Here is a 24,877-nt window from a genome sequence, read left to right on the forward strand (position 1 = left end):
AGGGAGTTGGGAACAAAGCTACATAGGATGGAATTCTCTCATTCATGTCTTTAGGATAATTAAGTAGATGAATTGCTCCTTTAAGGGTTGATTCCAGTTCTTGAATAATGAGGTATCACCTTCTCATTGACTCGAGGGGGATTTACTGGATTATAAACTGATTGTTCATTAGAGATCAATGGTACTTGAGGAGTAACAGGTAGTTACAGGGTAAAACGATTTGACCCAGTTGTAATTACAAGCAGTTCGTAAAGGGTTGACTTACTGGTAATGGTTATATTCGTGGATATAAAAATATATCTACAGTGTGAAGAATGCAGTTGTTGATCTCTAGTATGGTAACTCACAATTAATTAATGTTGATTAACTTAATTAAAGAGTTTAAATAATTAATCTCGTATCAGTAGAGTTTCTAATCTGTAGGTTCATCAGGTCCCATTACTAGCTCACTAAAAGGATGTTTGGCTCAGCAACATGAGTTGAGTTAAGTTAGTATAATATACCAACTCAATGTTTCACAACCTACCAACTTTAGATGTTGATGGAGTTGAGTTGGTATATTTTACCAATTCACCACAACTCACCTCAACTCTCACTTCTTCCAATATTTTCAATGGCTCCACCTATTGGCTACCATCCATAACGATTGCTGCCACTTTATGAGAACCAACTCCAAGCTCTGACAACTACTTTCGATGAAAACTTTGACAACCACCTTCACGAAACCAACTTCGACGGCCAATTTCATAGTATAGCAACTATATTCGATGAAAACTCTACCAACCAACTCCGATGACCACTTCACATGACCAACTCCGAAAACCAATTTCGACATCAACAACCACCTCCAATGACAACTCCTGTGACCAACTCCGACGACCACCTTCACGCAACCAACTCTCACAACCAATTTCAGTCTCTAACAATAAAGTATGATGACCAACTCCGACAACTACCTTCGTGCAACTAACTCTAGGTTTTGACTATTCGATTGGAAACTTCAGCAAAAATCACCTTCAATGACCACTTTTGAGCTAGCAACTCTGACGACCAACTTAGGCTTCAACAACCATCTTCGATGACATACTCAAGAGACCAACTCCAATATCATCTTTATGCAACCAACTTTGGGCTCCACAACCACCTCCAACTACAAACTTAATCAAAAATCATCTTCAATAATCAACTTCAACAACCACTTCAAACTATTATTAGATCGATGACTATTAAAGTATATTATAGAGTTATTGATTATATAAGTAATAGTATTTTTTCTACAATAAGTGCAATATTTATATCTAGAAATTTGTAAAATACATTTTTATTTAATTGAATTCACATGTTAAGTAAATGTTAAGAATATTTAGAGAGTATGTATATAGTTGAAAAGTATGTAACAAATAATAAAGAAAAGCCATAGAATAGAGATTTTTCTTAGAACATTCTCTAGCGAGAAATAGTGAAAAATGGAGATTCGTTCTCTGATGATCCTCCAAATTTGGAGGAATTAAAAGTGAAATTGTTCAAAAAAAAAATGTGGTGGAATTCCATTAGCTGTTAATATAATGGAGGAGATTCAATTTTTAAAAAAATTCACGATAGGGAAAAAATACAAAACAACAACAACAAGAAGACAAAAAAAAAAAAAAAAAAAAAGAAGAAGAAGCAGAAGAAGAAGAAGAAAGATGTTGAAATTCATGGAGAAAAATTAGAAACTAAAAGTTTTTATCTCTCTTTGGTTTTCCATTTTATTTAACCATATTCTTGTAAGAAATATAGTGGATCAATTGTTGTTTATTACCCAAAAAAAGAAAGAAACAAAGAAAAACATTAAAAATTAAAAGAAAAAAATGGAAGCCATATTTTATTCAATCAAATATGGGTAGAATTATTGAATAAAAGAGTTTCAAAATGAAAATAATAATAATAAAAGTAGAATATATATGAACCCCAGACATATGAACTAAACTCTGTACCCAAACATAGAGATATAAACTCTACAGTCCAGACATCATATCTCAACACCACACCCCACATAGTCCCTAAGGATAAAACAAGAATCATTTAGCATTTGAGTCATTTGAATTCAAATTAATAAGGGAAAATAAATTAATTGTATGAGATGTAATTAAATATCATGTATATGGATACATTATAATATAAAGTTAATTTTGAATGAGATTCATAATTAAACTTTATAATACAAGAGAGATATATATTATAAAACTATTGGTTAAAACTAATGTGTATGAGATTCATATCAAAACTATGGGTTATGAAAGAGAATTATATTTGAATATGATTCAAATATAATTTTAGTTAAATATGTGATATTTAACTTATTGATTAATTATTGTTATTTATTTAGTTATATATTAAATTAAATTTAATATATAAATTAAATAAACTTTTTAAATAAAATAACTCTCATAGGGAGTTATCCAACAAGTTAGTGGAGGGGAGTTGTAACTCTGACTCCAATTAACTCCCTCTCTCACTTATTTGAGATTTAGAAGAGGATATGACGTTGAATTAATTCCAGGTGCCCTCTCTCAGTTCTAAAAAAAGAATAATGCTTTTTTGGTCCCTAGGTTTCAAAATGTTACGCATTTAATTCTTAAGTTTTGAGTTTTGTTTCAATTTAGTCTATACGTTTCAAAATGTTACAATTTCACCTTTGAGATTTGAATTTTGTTTCAATTTATTCAATGGATTTCAAGATTGTTTAACTTTAAATTTTCATTAAATACTTACTTTCAATCATCGATATCAATTTCTATTAATTAATTAAAAATAATTAGAAGTGAAATGTTAAAGTTAATTTTAAAAGTGATAAAAATAGTGAAATTTAATTAATTATAATTCTTTTAACGATTTTTAATTTATTAACATAAATTGACTCCAAGAGACGGAAAATGAGTATTTAATGAAAATTGAGATTAAAAGTGTGAACCTCGAGATATATGGACTAAATTGAGGCAAATTTTAAATGTCAAGAGTAAAATTGTAGCATTTTGAAACCTAAGGACTAAATTAAAACCAAAATCAAAACTTAAGGACTAAATAGAAACTAGACCCAAAACCTAAAATGGTATTTTTTTTTTCTAAAAATAATAATAAAAAAAAAGCTCTCTCTCTCTCAAAAAAGTATTTTACAAAAAAATCCTCTATAAAATCATTTTCTCCTTCCAAAACATTTGGATCCTACCATCCCGTTCTTTCTTGAGAATAGCAAGTTAATACCAGTAATAATGTCTTGTTGGATCTTGTTTGACGAAAAAGTTTGTTGTATGTAGGAGTTCATATGGGACGGAATTAAGTTGAAGACGGTTTTCAAAGGTAGATTTTTTTTCTCCTGTAAAAGCATGCATTCGCCTATATTGTATTTTTTTTTAATGTTTTTCTTTTTTTTTTTTTTTCAAAATCGAAATCATTGACACTGACGTTCACACGCTTCCATATTGGGATTCGATTCCTTCATTTGGGGACTTGGATGAGTGAGGAGCTGAGAATATAACTTCACAATATGGAATTCGCTCATTCCCGTATAGGGTAAGTAGATAAGTAATTTTCTTAAATGCTGGCTCCAGGTCTTGAACAGTAGATCTTTATCCTCTCATTGGCCCAAAAGGGACTTGGTCTATGGTTAGACCATAAACAAATTGTTCCTTAGAGGATAAGTGGTAGTTAAGGATACAAAGCTAATTACAAAGGTAAAATGGACATTTGACCTAGATGTAATTATTTACAACTCGTGAATGATCGACTTATGCATCATGATTACATCCGTGGATGCAACATGTTCTACAGTACATAAGAGCGAAAATATGGATCTATAGTGGTTTGCCATATAGTAAATAAATATTGGTTAACTAATTAAAGGGTTTAATTAATTAATCTTGGATCATTGAAGCTGATAATTTATAGGTTCATTAGGTCTGCTAGCTCAATATGGATTAACAAGGACCAAATTTTTTAAAGAATAATTTGAAATATTCAAATTAATTTAGAGAAACATATGTAAATTGTATATGATACAATTAATATAGTGTATATAGTTAATTTTGAATTATTAGGGTTAATGCCCTAAATCTTGTAGGATTTTGTAGTTTGTAATTGTATTGTACAAACATTTTATTTAATTAATAAAATATGAGATGTTTTATTTGACATTTAGTAGAATTAAACCAAAAAACCAATAAACTAATATCTAAGGTCATCATCTGTAGCTTAAATATGTATGTATAGATATACATGTGGATCATGTTTAAGTGATAACCTAAATGGTCTATAGTAGATGGATAAGGCTGGATACCTTCTCCTGGTGACACTATGAATACGACACACTTTGTAGATGTTACAATTGTTGTAAAGTACTACAAATGATCCGATCCTAATCACTCATGTGGAGATGTGTGAGTAGAGGTATTCTATACAAAGAAGTTTGTATAAGACCGAACCACGAAATGACTAGTCTCATTATATAACGTCGTTCATAATGGAGACTTACATTTTACTAGGATGACCATAATTGACATTATTTGAATCTTGAGTGAGTTGTGAACTCCTACCTATGAAGGCAGTCCTTTGATTTGTATGGGTGAAAGCGGCCAGATCACTGACTCAATAAACATACCATTTTCATAATTTTTCTGATTGGAAAGTTTGGAACACAGCTACACAAGACGAAATTCACTCTTTTTCCTGACAAAAATCGGGGTAAGTAAATAAATTACTCTCTTAAGAGCTTATTATGGGGCTTAAATAATGTGGTGCTACACCCTCTCTTGGCCTGGGAGGAGTTTGGTCATAATTGGACTATGACTTATTGTTCATTAGAGGGATTAGTGGTGCTTAAGGTGTTAGATGTAACTATAGGGGAAAAACGGTAATTTTTTAATAGTTGTACTTACGAGCAATTTGTGAAAGGTCATTGAACTGTTGACTGGTTATATCCTATGGACATAAAAATATATCTGTAGTACAAAGATTGCAGCTGTCGGTCTTTAATGGAGTGGCCGACAGTTAATGGATGTTGAATAATTTAATTAAAAGTGTTTAATTAATTATTCAAGTATCGTTGGAGCTTCAATCTACAAAGCAGACCACATTCATAGCGTTACCAGAATAAGGTTTCCCTTTTATATCCATATACTATAGACCATTTTGGTTATCACTTAAGGTGTGATCCACCTGCATGTCTCCACATACATGCTTAAGTTACAACGACAACCAGGGATCTTAGTTTATTGGTTTGTAGTAAAGCAATTAAAACATCCAATGTTCTATGGACAATAGTGAAGAAAAATATCATAAATGATTACATCATAAGAATTTTTTCAATATTGTGTTTACAAACTACAGGACCCAAGAAGAGTTTAGGGTATCGACCCCAAAAAATATACCGTTATGCACGTGTAGTTACATCTATCTTCTTAAGTACCACTGATCCCTCTAATGAATATAAGTCATAGTCATACTATGACCGAGTTCTCTCTTCCAAAAAGAAGTTGTGGCCACTATGTTCAAGACCCAGAATCAGCCCTTAAAGAAGCAATCTATCTACTTACCCCTGTTTCGATGGAGGAGTGAATTCCATCTTGTGTAATTTCCCAGCTCCCAAATCAGACAAATCCCCAAAAAGGTATACATGTTGAGTTGACAATCTGGCCACTCTCACCCATACTAATCAAGGGACCACTCTCAAAGGTAAAAGTTCCCAAAACACTCAGGATTGAGGTCATGTTAATTATGGTCATTTAGGTGAGATGCAAATTGATAACTTGTAGAAATAAAAGTTATTTATGCTGTTTTATTTAGATATTGAGGCTAAAAAAAAAGGAAAGTTGCATTGATAGTATACAAATTGGCTAAGAAATACGAAAATTATGAAATGTCGTAAACACACTCATTAACACCATTGCAATGGCGAGATAAAATGTTTCAGTTTCTGTTTTGCAGGAAATAGGTCACCACATGCGTTAATGGCTCAAAGACAAAATAAACAACGCATCTACATCACATGCACCCATCAATTAAGAACGAAGAAATGATCTACGCAATGAAGGCGCATGCGACAATCGATCTTGAGCTTTAGCGAACAGCGCAATTTCAACCGCATGCAGTAATAAAAAATAACACCGCATACGGCGATCGATCGAAAATGTGAAGAGTAACGCATTTGCGGATGATTCTGACAAGTGTCTAGCTTTTAATTGTGCATTTCTGACGGATTTATCGCGTAACAGAAAGGAACTGCCTATTCCGCCATTTCAGGAACTATCAAAATTAAACAGTGGGGACCACAAATTCAAAGAGCCAAGGTATCGCCTATAAATAGCTCCCTCAAATTTGCTGAAAGGTATGCATGATATATTGGTGCTGATACTGATACTGAAAGAGAGACTGGTATGAAGTGACTTATAGAGTAAATCCAGGAGAACTATGAGACAAGGCCGAGAGGTGAGTCTCTGAGCAGAGAATTCTTTCGATTCCCGAAGTAGAAGCTCTGTGCAAAGGTCAATTCTACCGGGAAAGCAAGCCTGAGAGGGAATCTTTCCTTTCCACCACATCCACACGCCGACAAGCAAAAATATCCGATTGGGATCTGTGTCAAGACGTTGACACTCTTTCCGTATTTATTTCTATTCTCTATTTCATCTTCTATATTCATCTTCTTTAATCTCTCATTCACAACATGTATCAAATGCTTAATTTTAGATTTAAATGTTATCATAGTCACCATTATCATCTTTTTGTCTCTTTCCACACATTTATCATCCATTTTCTCCATGATGTGTTCTTAACCCCAGGGTAAAAAGTGAGAATTAAGCGAGTGATTAATTTGTGTTAAGGAATCAATTAAGTTTAGCTAAAGCATGCTTGACGATATCTTCACCTGTGAGAGCAGAAGTGAAGATGTTATTCTGCCTATCGAAAGAAGGTGGGAAGAATGCGTTAACTAAAGCGAGAAATATTTCTAGAGATGGAAACAACCTTACGTTCATCACATTCATCTCTGTTTCACCATAGACATATGGGAACGCGACCGATCACTAAGAGGTGTACGCCAAGGAAAAGTAGAACCTTAGTTACATCCTTAACGCGATTGAAAAACTTGCAATGTTTTTACTCTTTACTCTTTCTCTTTCTGATTCATTCATAAGACTTGCCATCGCATCCATCGACTCTTTTGTACAACTTCATAACCAGTCCTTGACTTCTGTATTATGTATCATGTATCATAGTAGCTTAGGAATTTGCTTTATTAACACATTTTTACTTTTATCGCAATTTATATTTCTGTACAAACCCAAATTCTTTATTCATTATTAAAACTTGTCACATGTATCACATAAGTATCGCATTAATGACAACAATCCCTGTGTTTGACCTCGGATCATTATGAGAAACTTGCATTAGAATTATACTTGGTTTCAACGTAAGGAAACTTGTGACACGCACTACTTCATCACATACTACGAGCATATCACTATCAACGCATAACTTAGACGTAGTATCGCATAAAATGTCTTTATCGCAAAGCACTTGAACGCATTTAGCACATCATTCATTTCATTCACAAGCCATGGCTTAGAGTTAGATAAAGATATAAATTTCGGTCATCAAGTTTATGGCAATATGAACTCGAATCATTTTCATCATTAGTAATGTGCATAAGCAATACAAAACAAACACAGCATAACACTTCCATGATTATCGTGCAACAAGTTATGGCTCCGTTGCCGGGGACATGAGCTTGTATGATTCATATTCACATTGTCCATATGCTGAAAGATTAATTTTTATCGCATAATAAGTTTATGATGCTATTGCCGGGGACATGAGCTTGTACCATTCATATTCATATTTGTCCATATGCTTTAAGATTAAAAATAGCCTTACAAACACAGCATAACATTCCCATGTTTATAACAAACACAAGTCTCAAGTATCAGCAATGTCATATAAAGAGACTAGTCATCTCGTGGTGCGGTCTTATACAAACTCTTTCTAAAGGACACCCCCGCTCGTATGTCTCCACATGAATGGTCAGGATCTACCATCTGTAGTTGTTCACAGCACTTGTAGACCTCTACAAAGTGAGCCATATTCATAGTGTCCCCAGGATCAAGTATCTCTTTTTAATCCTTATACCACACACCTTTTTAGGTTATCACTTAAGGCATGATCCACTTGTATATCTTATATACATGCTTAAATTTACATACAATAACCATGGAGCTTTGTTTATTGGATATAAGTAAATGTCAAATAAAATAACTCTTATTTTATTCAGAACAATGTACAGTTTACAAACTATAAGATTCCGGGAGAATTAGGACACCATCCTAACAATCTCCCACTTGTCTTAATGCCTCGGGAGACTAATGTACAATACATGAAAAATACAAGTACAATATATAATAAACTAGGGCATACTCTATACCCCAGTATCATCTCTCACTTGCCCTAGACAATATGTCGCATGTCCCGTAGACCCAGAATCTCTAGATGACCCTCGAACAGTTTAGCCGTGAGAGCCTTTATAAACGGATAAGCAACGTTGTCCTCCGAAGCGATTTTCATGACTATCATATCACCGCGATGCATAATCTCCCTGATCAAGTAGTATTTCAGTTCGATATGCTTATCTTTACAATGACTCTAAGGTTCTTTCGAATTTTTCACAGTCCCGCTGCTATGACAATAAAGAAGGATTGGCAAATCCATATTTGGAACAACTTCCAAATCTGTAAGGAATTTTCTCAGCCAAACAACCTCTTTAATAGCTTCATAAGGTGCTACGTATTCGACTTCCATAGTGGAGTCCACGATGCATCCTTGCCTGATCCTTCGCTACACCACAACTCTTCCATTCAGAGTGAACACTGACCCCAATGTTGATTTACGAGAATCTCTATCAGTCTGAAAGTTAGAGTTTGTGTATCCTGTAAGGATCAAATCCTTATCTCCATACACGAGCATGTAGTCTTTCGTTCTCCAAAGATACTTGAGGATCGTCTTCATCGCCATTCAGTGATCTAATCCTGGATTGGATTGATAGCGACTAACAATCCCTACAGCATAGAAAATGTCGGGTCTGGTACACAACATTGCATACATTAAGCTTTCATTGAAGCATAGGGAATCCGTCTCATCTCCTCAATCTCTTGAGGTGTCTTTGGACATTGATCCTTAGACAAAACGATTCCATGCCTAAAAGGTAATAAACCTCTCTTGGAATCTTGCATCCTATACCTGATCAACATTTAATCGATGTACGATGCCTGAGACAAGGCTAACCTCTTGTTCTTACGATCCTGAATGATCTGGATCCCTAGAACATACTGTGCCTCACCCAAATCTTTCTTTTGGAACTGACAGCTAGTCACTTTTTAATGTCAGTCAAAAATCCTACATCATTCCTAATGAGTAGGATATCATCCACATACAGTACCAGAAAAGCTACTGAGCTGTTGATGATCTTCTTGTAAACACAAGGCTCATCAACGTTCTGATCAAAGCCAAACGATTTGATCGCACCGTCATATCTAATGTTCCATGATCTAGACGCTTGTTTTAGCCCATAAATGGATCTATTAAGCTTGCAAACTCTTTGCTCTTGATCTAGAACTACGAACCCTCTAGTTGAGCTATGTAGATGGTCTCCTCGAGATTACCATTAAGAAAAGCAGTCTTGATGTCCATTTTCTATATCTCATAATCATAAAATGTGGCTATGGACAGGAGTATCCTGAAAGACTTTAGCATGACAACAAGTGAGAAAGTTTCCTCATAGTCCACTCCCTCGACATGGATATAACCCTTTATCACGAGTCTAGCCTTAAAGGTTTACACCTTTCCATTTACACCTCGTTTTCGCTTGTAGATCCACTTACACCCTATAGGATTTACCCCACCAGGTTGATCCACAAGTTCCCAGAAGTTATTGAAGTACATAGACTCCATTTCCTAGTTCATGGTCTTAATCCATCATGCTTGTCAACATCCTCCATTGCTTGCTTATAAGACAATGAATCTGTTGGAGTTGATGCTCTAAAGTCTCGTGTCCTGTAGTTTGTAAACAGTTTGTACGAACGCTTGTGCTGTATAATATATGATATTTACTTCACATCTTGTATTTTTGCTCAATTGCTTGTTCTATTTGCTTTACCATAAACCAATAAACATAAAATCCCTGGTTATCTGTATGTGACTTAAGCATGTATGTGGTGACACACAAGTGGATCATGTCTTAAGTGATAAACAAAATGGTCTGTAGTATATGGACATAGGAGGGAAACCTTATCATGGTAATGCTACGAATGCGACCCGCTTTGTGGAATGGTCACAAGTGTTGTGATTTGTCACAGATGATCTAATCCTAATCATTCACGTTGGGAACATGCGAGCGGGGACGTCCTATACAAAGAGTTTGTATAGGACCTAACCATGAAGTGTTAACGTCTCGTTATATAACACCGTTCATGACAGAGACTTCACTTCACTAGGATGACCATAGATAACATGACCTTAATCCTGAGTGAGTTAGGAACTCCTGCCATTGAGGGCAATCATTTGATTTGTATGGATGCGAGTGGCTAGGTTGCCGATTCAAACCTATCATTTTGGGGGATTCATCTGATTTGGGAGCTGGGAACTCAGCTAGACAAGATGGAATTCACTGCTTCCCCGAGGCAGGGGTAAGTAGATAGATAGCTCCTTTAAGGGCTTATTCTGGGCTTGAACGATGTAACGCCACACGCCTTCTCTTAGCCCAAGAGGTGTTCACATATAGTTGGACTATGTTGTATTGTTCATTAGAGGAGTCAGTGGAACTTAAGGCGTGAGATGTAACTACATGAGCAAAATGGTAATTTGGCCCAACTATACTTATAAGCATCTATGAAGTGTCATCATACTCATGATTGGTTATATCTGATGAACACAGAAACATATCTGTGGTAAGAATAGTTCAGTTGTTGGTCTTTAATGGAATGCTTGACAGTTAACGGATGGTGGATCTCGTGGCTAAATAGTTTAGCCGGCTATTCACGAACCGTTGGAGCTTCGAGCACAGATCTGTTAGGTTCTCTATGCAGCTTAGATAAAGTCGAGAACCAATGTTTGAGTTAATTTGAAATGTTCAAATTGACAAGAGGAAGTTCGATTATATATGATATAATTGGACTGGTTAATTATATATGATTTAATTGGCTAAATATATGAGATACATTATTTTGGAGGAAATAAGATATAAATATGATTTATATCAAGTAGAGGAAAAAAATACTATAGTAGATATGTGATATCAAACTATAGGATAAAAATATAATATGATTATATTTATTAATATTTTAGTTGATTAATTATATGATAATTAATCTAAAAAATCATGTTTGGACGTAGGTTACTGGGGCAGCATCGATTATTGTAACCGATGAAATAAAAATGAAATTGTTTCATTTTGAATCGCCCGTCCAAAAAAGAGAGAGAGCACGCGTTGGTGAATAAAAAAACGATCGCTTAAGAAAATCAAGAGCCTATACGATAGCTTTTCTCAGCCTAAACTATCATCTGCCTCGCGCATAAACGATCGCACACTATTTTCTACACGATCGCATAGCTTCTCTAAACGATCGTATAATGTGCCGATTTTGTTAAACGATCGTATACCATTTCCTAAACAATCGTTCAGTAAAACCTACACGATCGTGTAGCTTCTCCTAAATGATAAGCATTTTTCTATGCGATAGCGTCTTTTTCCTTCCCACTTGCTTATCGCCTACACGATCCATGTTTCCTCCTTCCTCTACTAAATTCACGAAAGACCACACTTTGGGTTCTAACTTCAAAAATACCCGGAGCTCTTTTCTGGTGGTGTTGTCCCCGTTGCGGTCGTGAGTTTGCAGTTGTGCGTGTTGATACGTTGACGATTGGGTGGAGGCTTCCGCTGCGGTGAGTTCTGAAGTTTCGAAGACTTTCTTCAACTGGTATGGAATTTTTTCCCTATTATATCTTGTTCATAGTATGTCGTTAATTAAGATTTTTTTGGATAACTTTGCGTTTGAATGTATATCGTTGTATTTCGGCCACTGTCAGATCGGAACGATCTGAACTTGCTCATGGAACTCTTCGGTAAGAGATCATTCAATTGGTATCAGAGTAGGGTTCTGATACTCCAATTTCATATGGTGCAACGAAATGACATTTACGTTCTTGGTGGGTTCATTCCTACATGTTTAATGGTTAAATGTGTTGTGGATGTGCGGGATTAATGGATGTTTTCGTGGATGATTAGCCTTGGTTTTATTTAAATCCTTTTACATTTGCGATTGTTTGTAAAGACCCATGCATTTTTGGGCATTAATAATCGTTATCGAGTATGTATTCAAAGTTTGTTTGAAGTTTTGAGTCTTTCGAAGAAGTTCTGGGCAAGCGTTGCGGTTCTTCAAGGAAGGAGGCGATTTAGGGTTGATCGCATTGTGCAGAACATGTGGTACGTGATCGTTGTTGATCGCATCGACGATGGAGTACCGATCGTTGTTGAATGCATCGGCTAAACGATGGGGTATGCAATCAAAAGTTGATTGTATCGTGTTGACGATCGGGTACGCGATCACTGAGTATCACGTCGTGTAGACGATAAAATGCTCGTGGATTGTTTAACGCACGTGCTAGAAGATCGTTTAGGTCAGCAAGCTTTATCGCTTAGTAACTGACTAAACGATCGCTTAGTAACGCATGGTAAATCGTTTACCTGTCGTCGCGTTATGCGATCACATAGACGATTAGGCTTCGTAGCCTTGTCGTCGTCTATGTGATCGTTTAATTATGCTTCTATCATCTAGTGTGCGCCGAACGATCGTCTACCTGTGGTGTTTGCTACACGATGAAGACCTCCTGGTAGTTCAAGACCACGCTCGTCTGTGAACCACCAGTTTTCTCGATGAAAAATGTAATAGATAGGGTTTTTTCATTCCTTTTTTTTTAAAGGCTCATCCCGGTCCATTAATCCTTTATTTTTACATGTGATGTATGTTTTTTATATGTCATATGGTATGTACATATAGGAAATCATACCTTAGGTTATGCAATGGTCATGTATCATCTCTTTATTGTGATTGTTATAATTTAGAGAAGCATGATTTAATTATGTAAGAGCATGCTCATGCATCATATAATATGAGAGTTATATTTATGCATGAATAAAAAGTATAGACATGTATCATCTTGATATTATGATGTTATAGTATAAGGTTGGACTCGACATTCCAGGACTATTTGATAAAACATGGAATCATTTCCCAACTTTCAGCGTTGAGTACACCTCGGCAGAATGGTGTAGCAAAGAGGAGAAATAGAACCTTGTTAGACATGGTTCGCTTGATGATGAGTTACGCTTCCTTACCGAACTCGTTTTGGGGTTTCCCAGTGGAGATTGCGGTATACATACTTAACTAAGTTCCCTCCAAGAGTGTTACAAGAACACCTCTGGAGTTGTGGAACGGGCGTAAAGCTAATTTACGTCATTTCCACATTTGGGGTTACCCTGCACATGTGCTTGAGGCTAATCCCAAGGAGTTGGAACCACAGTCGAGGTTATACCTCTTTGTAGGCTACCTCATAGATACACGAGGGGGTTATTTTTATGATCCGACAGAAAATAGGGTATTTGTTTCCTGGAGGAGGATCATATAAGAGAGCACAGTCCACGAAGCAAAGTCATATTGCGTGAGCTTTCCAATGAAACAACTGAAACTTTAACAAGAGTTGTTGAAGAGCCTACTATATCAGCAAGAGTAGTTGATAGGAGTTCATCCAGTAGGTTGGTTCCACTTCAAGAGTTGAAGGAACCTCGAAGTAGTGGGAAGGTTGCGAACCTACCCGTTGACTATCTGGGTTTCACGAAAATCCTTGCTATGGTAGCAGATGACGACGTTGAGGATCCGTTGTCTTATAAGAAGTCAATGTAGGATATTGGCTGGGATGGATGGGTCAAGGCCATGGATCTCGAGATGGAGTCGATGTACTTCAACCCAGTATGAGATCTTGTAGATCAGCCTAATGGGTTCGACCTATAGGTTGTAAATGAATCTACAAGTGCAAACGGGGTGCTGATGGGAAGGTACAGACCTTCAAGGCTCAACTTGTGGCAAAGGGTTATACCCAAGTAGAGGGAGTCGGCTATGAGGAGACTTTCTCGCTTGTTGCCATGTTAAAGTCGATTCGCATCCTTCTGTCCATTGCGGCTTATTACAATTATGAGATTTGGAAAATGGACGTCAAGACGGCCTTTCTGAATGGCAATCTTGAGAAGACCATTTATATGGTGCAGCCCGAGGGATTCATAGCCCAAAGTCAAGAGGAAAAGGTTTGCAAACTGAATCGGTCCATTTATGGACTGAAACATGCGTCTCGATTTTGGAACATATGGTTTGATACTGTGATCAAGTTGTATGGTTTTGACCAAAACGTTGATGAATCTTATGTCTACAAGAAGATCATCAATGCTTCAATAGTCTTCTTAGTGTTGTACGTAGACGATATCCTATTCATTAGGAATGATGTAGGTCTACTGACTGCTGTTAAGAACTGGCTAGCGACCCAATTCCAAATGAAAGATTTGGGAAAGGCTCAGTTTGTTCTAGGTATACAAATTTTTCAGGAACGTAAGAACAAAGTGCTAGCACTATCTCAGGCATCGTACATTGACAAGATGTTGCTCAAGTACTCGATGCAGGACTCCAAGAAGAGCTTACTACTGTTCAGACATGGAGTCACTTTGTCTAAGATCATGTGTCCTAAGACACCTCCAGTGTTTGAGGAGATGAGATAGATCAATCTAACCCGGTCTATTTTAATGTTGTTGACCCATTTACAAAGGCTTTCATGGCTACAATGTTTGAAGGTCAGCTACGAAGCATGGGTCTACAGGATCGCCCGCGACTGGACTAAGGCATGTGAGAGATTTTCTTGTATTGGGCTTTTATGCCCTAGTTTATTGTACATCCCACTTCTCTTTAGGACTAGTGAGAGATTATTGAGGTTGATGCCCTAAATTATCGTGTCCTGTAGTTTATAAACAGTTTGTACGAACGTTTGTGTTGTATAATATATGATATTTACTTCACATCTTGTATTTTTACTCAGTTGCTTGTTTTATTTCCTTTACCACAAACCAATAAACATAAAATCTCTGGTTATCTGTATGTGACTCAAGCATGTATGTGGTGACACACAAGTGGATCATGTCTTGAGTGATGACAAAAATAGTCTGTAGTATATGGATATAGGAGAGAAACCTTATCCTGGTAACGGTACAGATGCGACCTGCCTTGTGGAATGGTCACAAGTGTTGTGACTTGTCACAGATGATCTGATCCTGATCATTCGTGTTGGGGATATGCAAGCGAGAGCGTCTATACAAAGAGTTTGTATAAGACCTGACCACGAAGTGTTAACGTCTCGTTATATAACACCGTTCATGATAGATACCTCACTTCACTAGGATGACCATAGGTAACATGGCTTAATCCTGAGTGTGTTGGGAACTCTTGCCATTGAGGGCGGACCTTTTATTTGTATGGGTGCGAGTGACCAGGTCGTCGATTCAAACCTACCATTTTGGGGATTCGTCTGATTTTGGAGCTGGGAACTCAGCTACACAAGATGGAATTCACTTCTTCCCCGAGGCAGGAGTAAGTAAATAAATAGCTCCTTTAAGGGCTTATTCTAGGGCTTGAACGATGTGGCGCCACACATCTTCTCTTAGCCCGAGAGGTGTTCACACATAGTTGGACTATGTTATATTGTTCATTAGAGAAGTCAGTGGAACTTAAGGCGTGAGATGTAACTACAGGAGCAAAACGGTAATTTGGCCCAACTATACTTATAAGCATCTATGAAGTGCCATCGTACTCATGATTGGTTATATCCGATGAACACAGAAACATATCTGTGGTAAGAATAGTTCAGCTGTTGGTCTTTAATGGAATGCCTGACAGTTAAGGATGGTGGATCTTGTGGCTAAAGAGTTCAGTCAGCTATTCACAAACCGTTGAGCTTCGAGCCACAGGTCCATTAGGTCCCCTGGGTAGCTTGGATAAAGTTGAGAACCAGTGTTTAAGTTAATTTGAAATGTTCAAATTGACAAGAGGAAGTTCAATTATATATGATAGAATTGGACGGGTTAATTATATATGATAAAATTGGCAAAATGTATGAGATACATTATTTTGGAGGAAATAAGATATAAATATGATTTATATCAAGTAGAGGAGAGAATATTATAGTAGATATGTGATATCAAACTATAGGATAAACGATCGCACACTAGTTATTGTAATCGATGAAATAAAAATGAAATTGTTTCATTTTCAATCGCCCTCCGAAAAAGAGAGAGAGCACATGTTGGTGAAAAGAAAACGATCGATTAAGAAAATTGAGAGCCTATACGTTAGCTCATCTCTGCCTAAACGATCGTCCACCTCGTGCCTAAACGATCGCACACTAGTTCCTACACATCACATAGCTTCTCTAAACGATCGTAATATGTTTCGAGTTTGCTAAATGATCATATACCATTTCCTAAATGATCGTTCAGTAAAATCTACACGATTGTGTAGCTTCTCCTAAACGATAAGCATCGTGCTGTGCAATAGCGCTTTTTTCCTCCCACTTGCTTATCGCCTACACGATCCGTGTTTCCTCCTTCCTCTACCAAATTCACCAAAGACCACGCTTGGTTCTCACTCCGAGAATACCCGGGGCTCTTTTCTAGTGGTGTCATGAGTTTGCGGTTGTGTGCGCTGCTACATTGATGATTGGATGGAGGTTTTCGTTGTGGTGAGTTCTGAAATTTCGAAGACTGTCTTCAACTAGTATGAAACTCTTTCCCTTGATATATCTTGTTCATAGCATGTCGTTAATTAAGTTTTGTTTGCATAACTGTGTGTTTGAATGTATATTGTTGTATTTTTATCATTGTGAGATCGGAGCAATCCGAACGTGTTCATGGAACTCTTCGGTAAGAAATCTTTCAGGATCATCGACCCCAACATTAGAAATGACGTTATGGGCTTCAGTTAAATCCATGTAGCAATCTGGTGGGTTCATAACCCTCCTACTACATCGAGGCAATCTCAACTCTTAAGATGGTTGACTAGATGTATCGACCTCAACAATTCTTGTTGATCTATCAGTCTGTTCAACAATTCTTGTTAAACCCTCAATAGTCTCACTAGAAGTCTCACATAAAATAAGCTTACTTTGTGGCTAATGATCCCTGATGTGGTCATCTTTCAAGAAGATAGCTTTTGTAGAAAAAAACACTTTATTCTAACTGGGATCATAGAAGTATCCACCCCTCGTTTCCCTGGGGTATCCTACAAAAAGGAAAACTTTCAAACACAATTCCAACTTCTTCGGGTTAGCCACAGGCTCATGGGTTGGACACCCTCAAATCTTGAAATGGCGTAAACTACCTTTACGGCTTCTCCACAACTCAAAAGGTGTTTCAGAAACACTTTTCGAAGGAACATTGTTCAGAATATAACATGCAGTCTCCACTGCAAAATCCCAAAACGAGTTTGGAAGGTGAGCATAACTCATCATAGACCGAACCATGTCCAACAAGGTTCTGTTTCTTCTTTCTGATACACCATTCTGTTGAGATGTACCTAGGGCCGAAAGTTGGGACATAATTTCATATTATATCATATAGTTCTGGAATTGAAGGTCCATATACTCTGCACAACGATCAAATCGTAGTGTTTTTATCTTCTTATTTAACAAGTTTTCAACTTCAGCCTTATACTCCTTGAACTTGTCAAGGGATTTAGACTTACATCGCATTAAGTATAGATACCTGTACCTTGAATAATCATCTATGAAAGTGATAAAATATTCATACCCACCTCGAGCCCTAACACTCATTAGATCACAGAGGTCAGAATGTACAAGCTCCAAGGCTTCCTTAGCTCAGTAACCTTTTCCAACAAAAGGTCGTTTGGTCATCTTGCCTTCGAGGCATGATTCACACAATGACAAAAAGTTTTCTTCTAAACTCTTTAGAAGTCCACATTTCACTAACTACTCAATCCTATTAAGGTTGATATGACCTAACCTTAGATGCCAAAGATGGGTGTTTTCCTTAGGGGAAACCTTTGGTTTTTTAGCTGTCGTTGTCGTACTAAACATTTCAGTATTAAACAAGGCTTTTATGACTAACGACCTTAGTACATAGAAGTTACTTTTCATCGAACCAAAACCAATCTCCATCTCATTCTTGAAAATAAACACTTTACACTCAGAAAAGGAGACGGTATAACCTTGTTCAATGAGACAAGAAACCGAGATTAAGTTCCTCTTAATATGAGGAACTACGAAAATAGTATCCAGTACCAGATAACGTTTCTTGTCCGAAAATAACTTTAGCCTGCCTACAGCAATAGCTGAAACAACTTTACCAGTACCGACTCGAAGAGTCATCTCTCTCTGTGGCAATGTTTACCAGGAACTGAATCCTTGGTAAAAGGAATTGACGTGGTTAGTAGCACCCGAATCAAGGATCCAGGCAGAATCATCATTCTCTACCAAACACGTCTACAAGGCCAATAAATCATATTTACTGTCTTTAGACTTTCTCCTCTTTTGGAGAGTAGTGAGATTAACATCAGAACTTAAATAAGCTCCAAGTTCCATTTCAGATAACACTTATCTTCTATGAACTTTAACAAAGTCAACCACACTTGCTTTCTCTTCCAAGAGTTTAACTTGGGAACTAATACTACTGGTGTCTTTGTCATCCGTCCCTCTGTGCTCGAAAAGTAAGAACTGACGTTAAACAAATCTTGCAACTAATCCATGATATGCGTACAATGACCATGTTCTCAACCTTTTTGGCTAAAGCATCAGGTATGCTAGCCAATATGTGAAGTTGGGCCCATGAATTAGCCTTCATCCACACCTCATATGCATTACGAACACTTCGGCGGTGCATCAAGGGTCAGAACTTGAGAACACTCCTCGACCATGACAAACTCGAGGTCGCTACCACGAAATACGTTTTACAAGACTTTCCACTGTATGAAGTCGGTCAAACTAGAGGCATTTATGGAAAATCAAACATGTTGCTGAAAACAAAACACATTGACCTACGTTAGGTTTTAAAAAAATACTCGTTGAAAAACAAACATCATCCAATATGATTTAGTAAAACTAACATAAACCTATGTGACATCTAGTTTCGCAATGATGCTCCAAAGGTTTAGGACAAAAGCCACCAAAGGATGGTCAATTTATCCCTCTTCTGAATTGAGACATTCTTAACCAGTCATTAATACTAGAACAACTCTTGCTCCTATAACGACTAGCCATCATTGATTTGGTTAAGAAATCATTAACTTACTTAACAATTTTTCGCAAGTGTGACCCGCCATTTTAGGCCTTAGAGTTCCGTCCCAAGCAGCCAATCCAAAGGGAAAAAATCTGATTGGGGCAAAAACTAAAGTGACCCTATCCATTTTTGGAGTTCACCTTGATGTTGACCAATCACATAAAACCCATCTAAAGAGGGACTCTCCCAGGGCACCACGAGAAGTAATGCAAGAATGATATCATGGTGCGTACCAATGAAGAAGACCGTAGGATGTGTTGACACATACCCTTCACCCACTTACTATAAATACTCTCTCTGTCCACCTTGATATTGACTCATGCAAATACCATCTGAAAGGGGATGCTCTCAGGGCACCACAAGGCCAAGCATGAATCTCACAGCATGAACATTCAGGGAGAAACACGAGTGGAATAATTGACATACCATATATATCTCTTCTTCCCATTGAGTATTTTATAGCTTAGAGTTTAGTTTACTTAGAAAAAACACGACTGAGAATTTTAACTAAGTGACTTTTTAGGTTTTCCCAAGAGTAACTTTTACCTTGAATAGTTGAAAAACTTTTAATCATCATCCATTAAACTATTTAACAGAGTCCTTGACCAACTATTGCATGCTTGCAGAAAATCTATCTAATTCACCTTTCCAGGTAGGTTCCCAGGTAGGGGTGTTCCGTTTCCGCCAGCTTAAGTACCCCAGCCTAGATAGAACCTACCTTAGACAAAAGGTCTCTTATAGATAAATTTAATACAACTTTAATATTTTATGCCAATCAATTTAATCCTATTAAACTGATTTAAAAAGATTAAACTAAGTTGCTAATCCCAATAGAACCTTGAACTTAGGTCTATCTCAATCCAATTTTAAAACCATTTTAAAACATGAGTTCACCCTAAGTCCACATGCAACTCTTTCTTATCGATTTTAGTTATAATTTTTATTATAATGCTTATAACGGAAACAACCAAAATTAACCACAACGCAGAGCAAACACATACAAGGCATTCATAACGATTATAAATAGACTAAGTGTCATGCTCCATGCATCATTCATTTATTGCTACTTTTTATATAACACTTATACAAAATAGCAACGAATCAAGCAAAACATGCTTCCATTCACCCTTATACTATAATGCTTATAATATAAAAATGATGTATGAATATACTTACTGCATGCCAAAAATATAACTCTTATATTTCGTGATGCATGCACATGCTCTCTTGTAATTTCATCATGCTATATTATAACACTTATAATGCATGATGCATGAATAATTGCACAACCTAAGGTGGGTTTCAAATCTATATGTCATACACTATGCCATATAAACCACATACATTTCATGTATACCGGGATAATTAGCCTCAAATCCAAAAAACCAAAAGCTAACTATTACAAAAGCAAAGAGTCTCCAATTCAAACAGGCAAACTGGGTCTTGAACCGTTCAGTCGAAGTCCGCGTCTCCACTGATCGTGTACCAAACTTGAATGATCGCCTACACGAAAGAGTAAACACTTTACTCAATCGTTTACCAACACTTCTAGAGCTAAATGATCGTTTAGCAACGATCGTGTACCTTTTTCTATGCGATGAAGCATGAGGTACGCGATCATGCAGCGTGCAACGCATAATGCAAACCTTAAATGATCGTCTAAATGACAATGATGCGATGAAGCACGATCATCTAAATGATCACTGAGTGAGCACCAAAGTCTCATATACCACGTGATTATGTAGTCAGTAACTATGCGATGAGGCATGCTAACTATACGATTGTTTAGTGCGCACACCTTTTGTAAAACGATGAGCATCATATGCTCCCACTCGATCATTTACCTCCAGCATCTACACGATCGAGCAACCAATGATACGTGATAGAGCAAACACTTTAACCCAGCTAAACAATGGTTTAGTAAATACTACACGATCACATAGAAAAATCTACACGATCGTTTAGCAAAATCCCAACGATCGTTTACCTGAGGCTACACAATACGACCAGCCCTTGGTCTTCTTCTTTATTGAGAACCGTATCTCCATGCTTCAAAACTTCATCACGAATGACTCAACAAACTCAAACACTTCGAATTACAGACTCGATTACTTGTTAATTATGCCCAAAAAACACAGTGGCCCTTACAAATTAACACTTTGTAATAAAAAAAAAAAAAAGCTTTAAACAGAGGAAATTAACCCGTAAACATTCATCAACGTCATCCACAAATGCATTTAACACTTAAACGCAAATGCATAAAACCCACTACAACTATAAAAGAAGTTCAAAACAGAAGTGAAATTTGGAATATCAGAACAACTTAACTCTGATACCAATTGAAGGAAATCAGACATGAGAATTTCCATGAGCAGCGGAATGATTGTTCCAAATTCCATTCGATATTGAATATACACAATTACAATACAAGAAATGGAAACTAACAGGTCATGCTCAATATGTAATTACAACATGTTTTAGATAATCAAGAGATAACAAATACATACCTTTGAAGACTCATTCTTCAAACTCCCTCGATAACGAACGCTCGTTCAGTCTCCAAGACAACAATTCACAAACGCTCAAACACAATGACTATAACACAACATGATCAACAGTAACCACCACACAAACACCACGAACACACAACGAATAGCCTCCAAAACCTCGAACTCAGTCGAGTTGAGTGAGGACACCACCACAAGTGTTACCTTGGTATTCTTGGTGTGAGAATCCAGAAGTGTGGGCTCTGTATGGACTTGGTTAGAGGAAGAGATTGGGGGAGTAACAATTGTGTAGACGATTGAGCAAATGGGAGATGAGAAGAGTCTATTGTATAGACGAATGCTCAATCGTTTAGAAGACGAAAACTTATCATATAGATTATGCCTTACGATCGTTTAGCCACAATCAACTTAGTGAACTATCGTATAGTACACTCTACGATCGTTTAGTCTCTCTTTCAGCTATCCTTTTGTGAAACAATTTCACTTGATAGCAATTTTGTGAGTTCCTTTCCGAGAATAGAAACTCCTCTAAATTTAGGAAAACATTTTTCTTTGATGTCACGGTTACCATAAAACTACCAATAACCTCCCACTCAATTGGTTATTAGAGAAAAAGAGATAAGTATCCAATAATTAATATTATTATAAATATATATGATAACCAACTTACCATATTATATTTATAACCTATAGTTTTAATATTTCCATGAAACATATAAACCATAGCTTTTTTTCTATTTTATGGTACTTAATGTAAATCATATTTACATTAATCCTCCACTTGATGTATCTCATACATCACACTGATCATATCGTATATAATTGAATTTCCTCTTGTCAATTTGAACATTTCAAATCAACCCCAAGAACTGATTCTCAACTTGTATCTATTGAGTTATCAAGGGGATCTTATGGACTTGTAGCTTGAAGCTCCGACGATACGTGAATAACTAATTAAACTCTTTAGTCACGGGATTCACCATATGTGAACTGTCGGACACTCCACTAAAGACCGACAGTTGCACTCTCTTACTACAGATATATTTTGTGTCCATATCAACCAATCAACGGTGTAATAACCCTTCACAGATCGCTCGTAAGTACAATTGGACCAATGTCGGTTATGCCCCTGTAGTTACATCTAACTCCTTAAGTATCACTTATCCCTCTAATGAACATAAATCATAGTCCTACTATGACTGAGTCCTCTCTTCCAAAGAGAAGCTGTGGCCACTATGTTCAAGATCCAGAATCAGCCCTTAAGGGAGCAATCTATCTACTTACCCCTACTTCGGGGAAGGGTGAATTCCATCTTGTGTAACTGAGTTCCTAGCTCCCAAATCAGACAAATTCCCAAAAAGGTAGGCATGTTGAGTTGGAAATCTGGCCACTCTGTCCCATACTGATCAAAGGACCACCCTCAAAGGCAGGAGTTCTCAAAGCACTCAAGATTGAGGTCATGTCACCTATGGTCATTTAGGTGAGATGTAAGTCTCAAGTATCAACGACGTTATATAAAGAAACTAGTCATCTCGTGGTCCGGTCTTATACAAACTCTTTGTATAGGACACCCTCGCTCACATGTCTCCACATGGTTAGGATCTACCATCTGTATAGTTCACAACACTTGTAAACCTCTACAAAGCAGGTCGTATCCGTAGTGTCACCAGGATGAGGTATCACTCCTTAATCCTTATACTACAAACCTACTTAAGGCATGATCCACTTGTATATCTCATATACATGCTTAAGTTTACATACAATAACCATGGAGTTTTGTTTATTGGATATGAGTAAATGCCAAATAAAATAACTCTTGTTTTATTCATAACAATGTGTACAGTTTACAAACTACGAGACTTTTTGAGAATTAGGACACCGATCCCAACAAGCTAATGTTCTGGGTGGATTTTGGAATCAAAAGTGAAATGGACAACAAAGAACAAAAGAAGAGGAGTCAAATAAAACCAAAAGAAAAGTAGGTTCGGTTGGCCTCGGCACCGAGGCTGACCCTATTAACGACAACCAGAGGTCAGTTCGAACCAACATAGGCTTAGTTAGAAAGGGATGAAATCCTAGCGCTGGGTGAGAATGTGGGTTGGTCGGCCTCGACCTAAAAGGATTTTATAAACAGATAGCCTAGTCAGAAACCCTAATCGATAAGGAATAGGAAAAAGGCCATAATCTATAATAAGACGGAGCAGAGTACAAACGAAGTAAGTTCTCTAAACAAAATAAAATATTTTCTTCTCCTTCCAACATTCTGACTTAAGCATCAGAGTAGCTGTGGCTTACACCACATCGGTATTCAAATTTCTGTTTGTTTGCAGACGAACTCTCTTCCTCCAAAAATACAAATTTACTATTGTTGCCCTTTAAAGATCAAGTACATTGGCTTTGTCAAAGATTGGCATCAACAATAGCTAATATGAATTTATCTAGATAGCTTTGGGAAAGAAAAAAAAAGAGTCTATGTGTGAAATTCAAACAAAATAAAAGTAAGTATCATAGTGGCCAACTTTGTATTTAAGGGTTCAAAAGGCTTGTTAAACAAAATTTAAAAATCAAATGATTATCAAATATGGTCTTAACATTCTAGTTACAAAAAAAATCAAATTTATATCTAATTAATTAATTAATTGTTTAGTTTTTGAATGCATCAATATCATATTGTATAAATAAAGTTGAAAGTGAAGGATCTAATATTACACTATTAAAGTTAAACGATCTGTTAGACACAAAATGGAAATCTAGAGGGGAAATTAGCTAACGTTAAAAAAAAAAATCATATTTATTAAGTAAAATAGTTGAATATTAGCTAACGTTAAAAAATATATATATACTTTTTTAGTTTTAAAAAATTGATGGAAAATAGATAACCGATCAAGAAATTTAGAGGGGAAATATGTGTTTATAGGTTTATTATTATTATTATTATTTTAAATTAAGACTTTGAAGTGTCCTTTCA

Source organism: Benincasa hispida, chromosome 9 (assembly GCF_027475165.1).
Source record: "Benincasa hispida cultivar pf3 chromosome 9, pf3_genome.v1.1, whole genome shotgun sequence".
Classification (NCBI taxonomy): domain Eukaryota; kingdom Viridiplantae; phylum Streptophyta; class Magnoliopsida; order Cucurbitales; family Cucurbitaceae; genus Benincasa; species Benincasa hispida.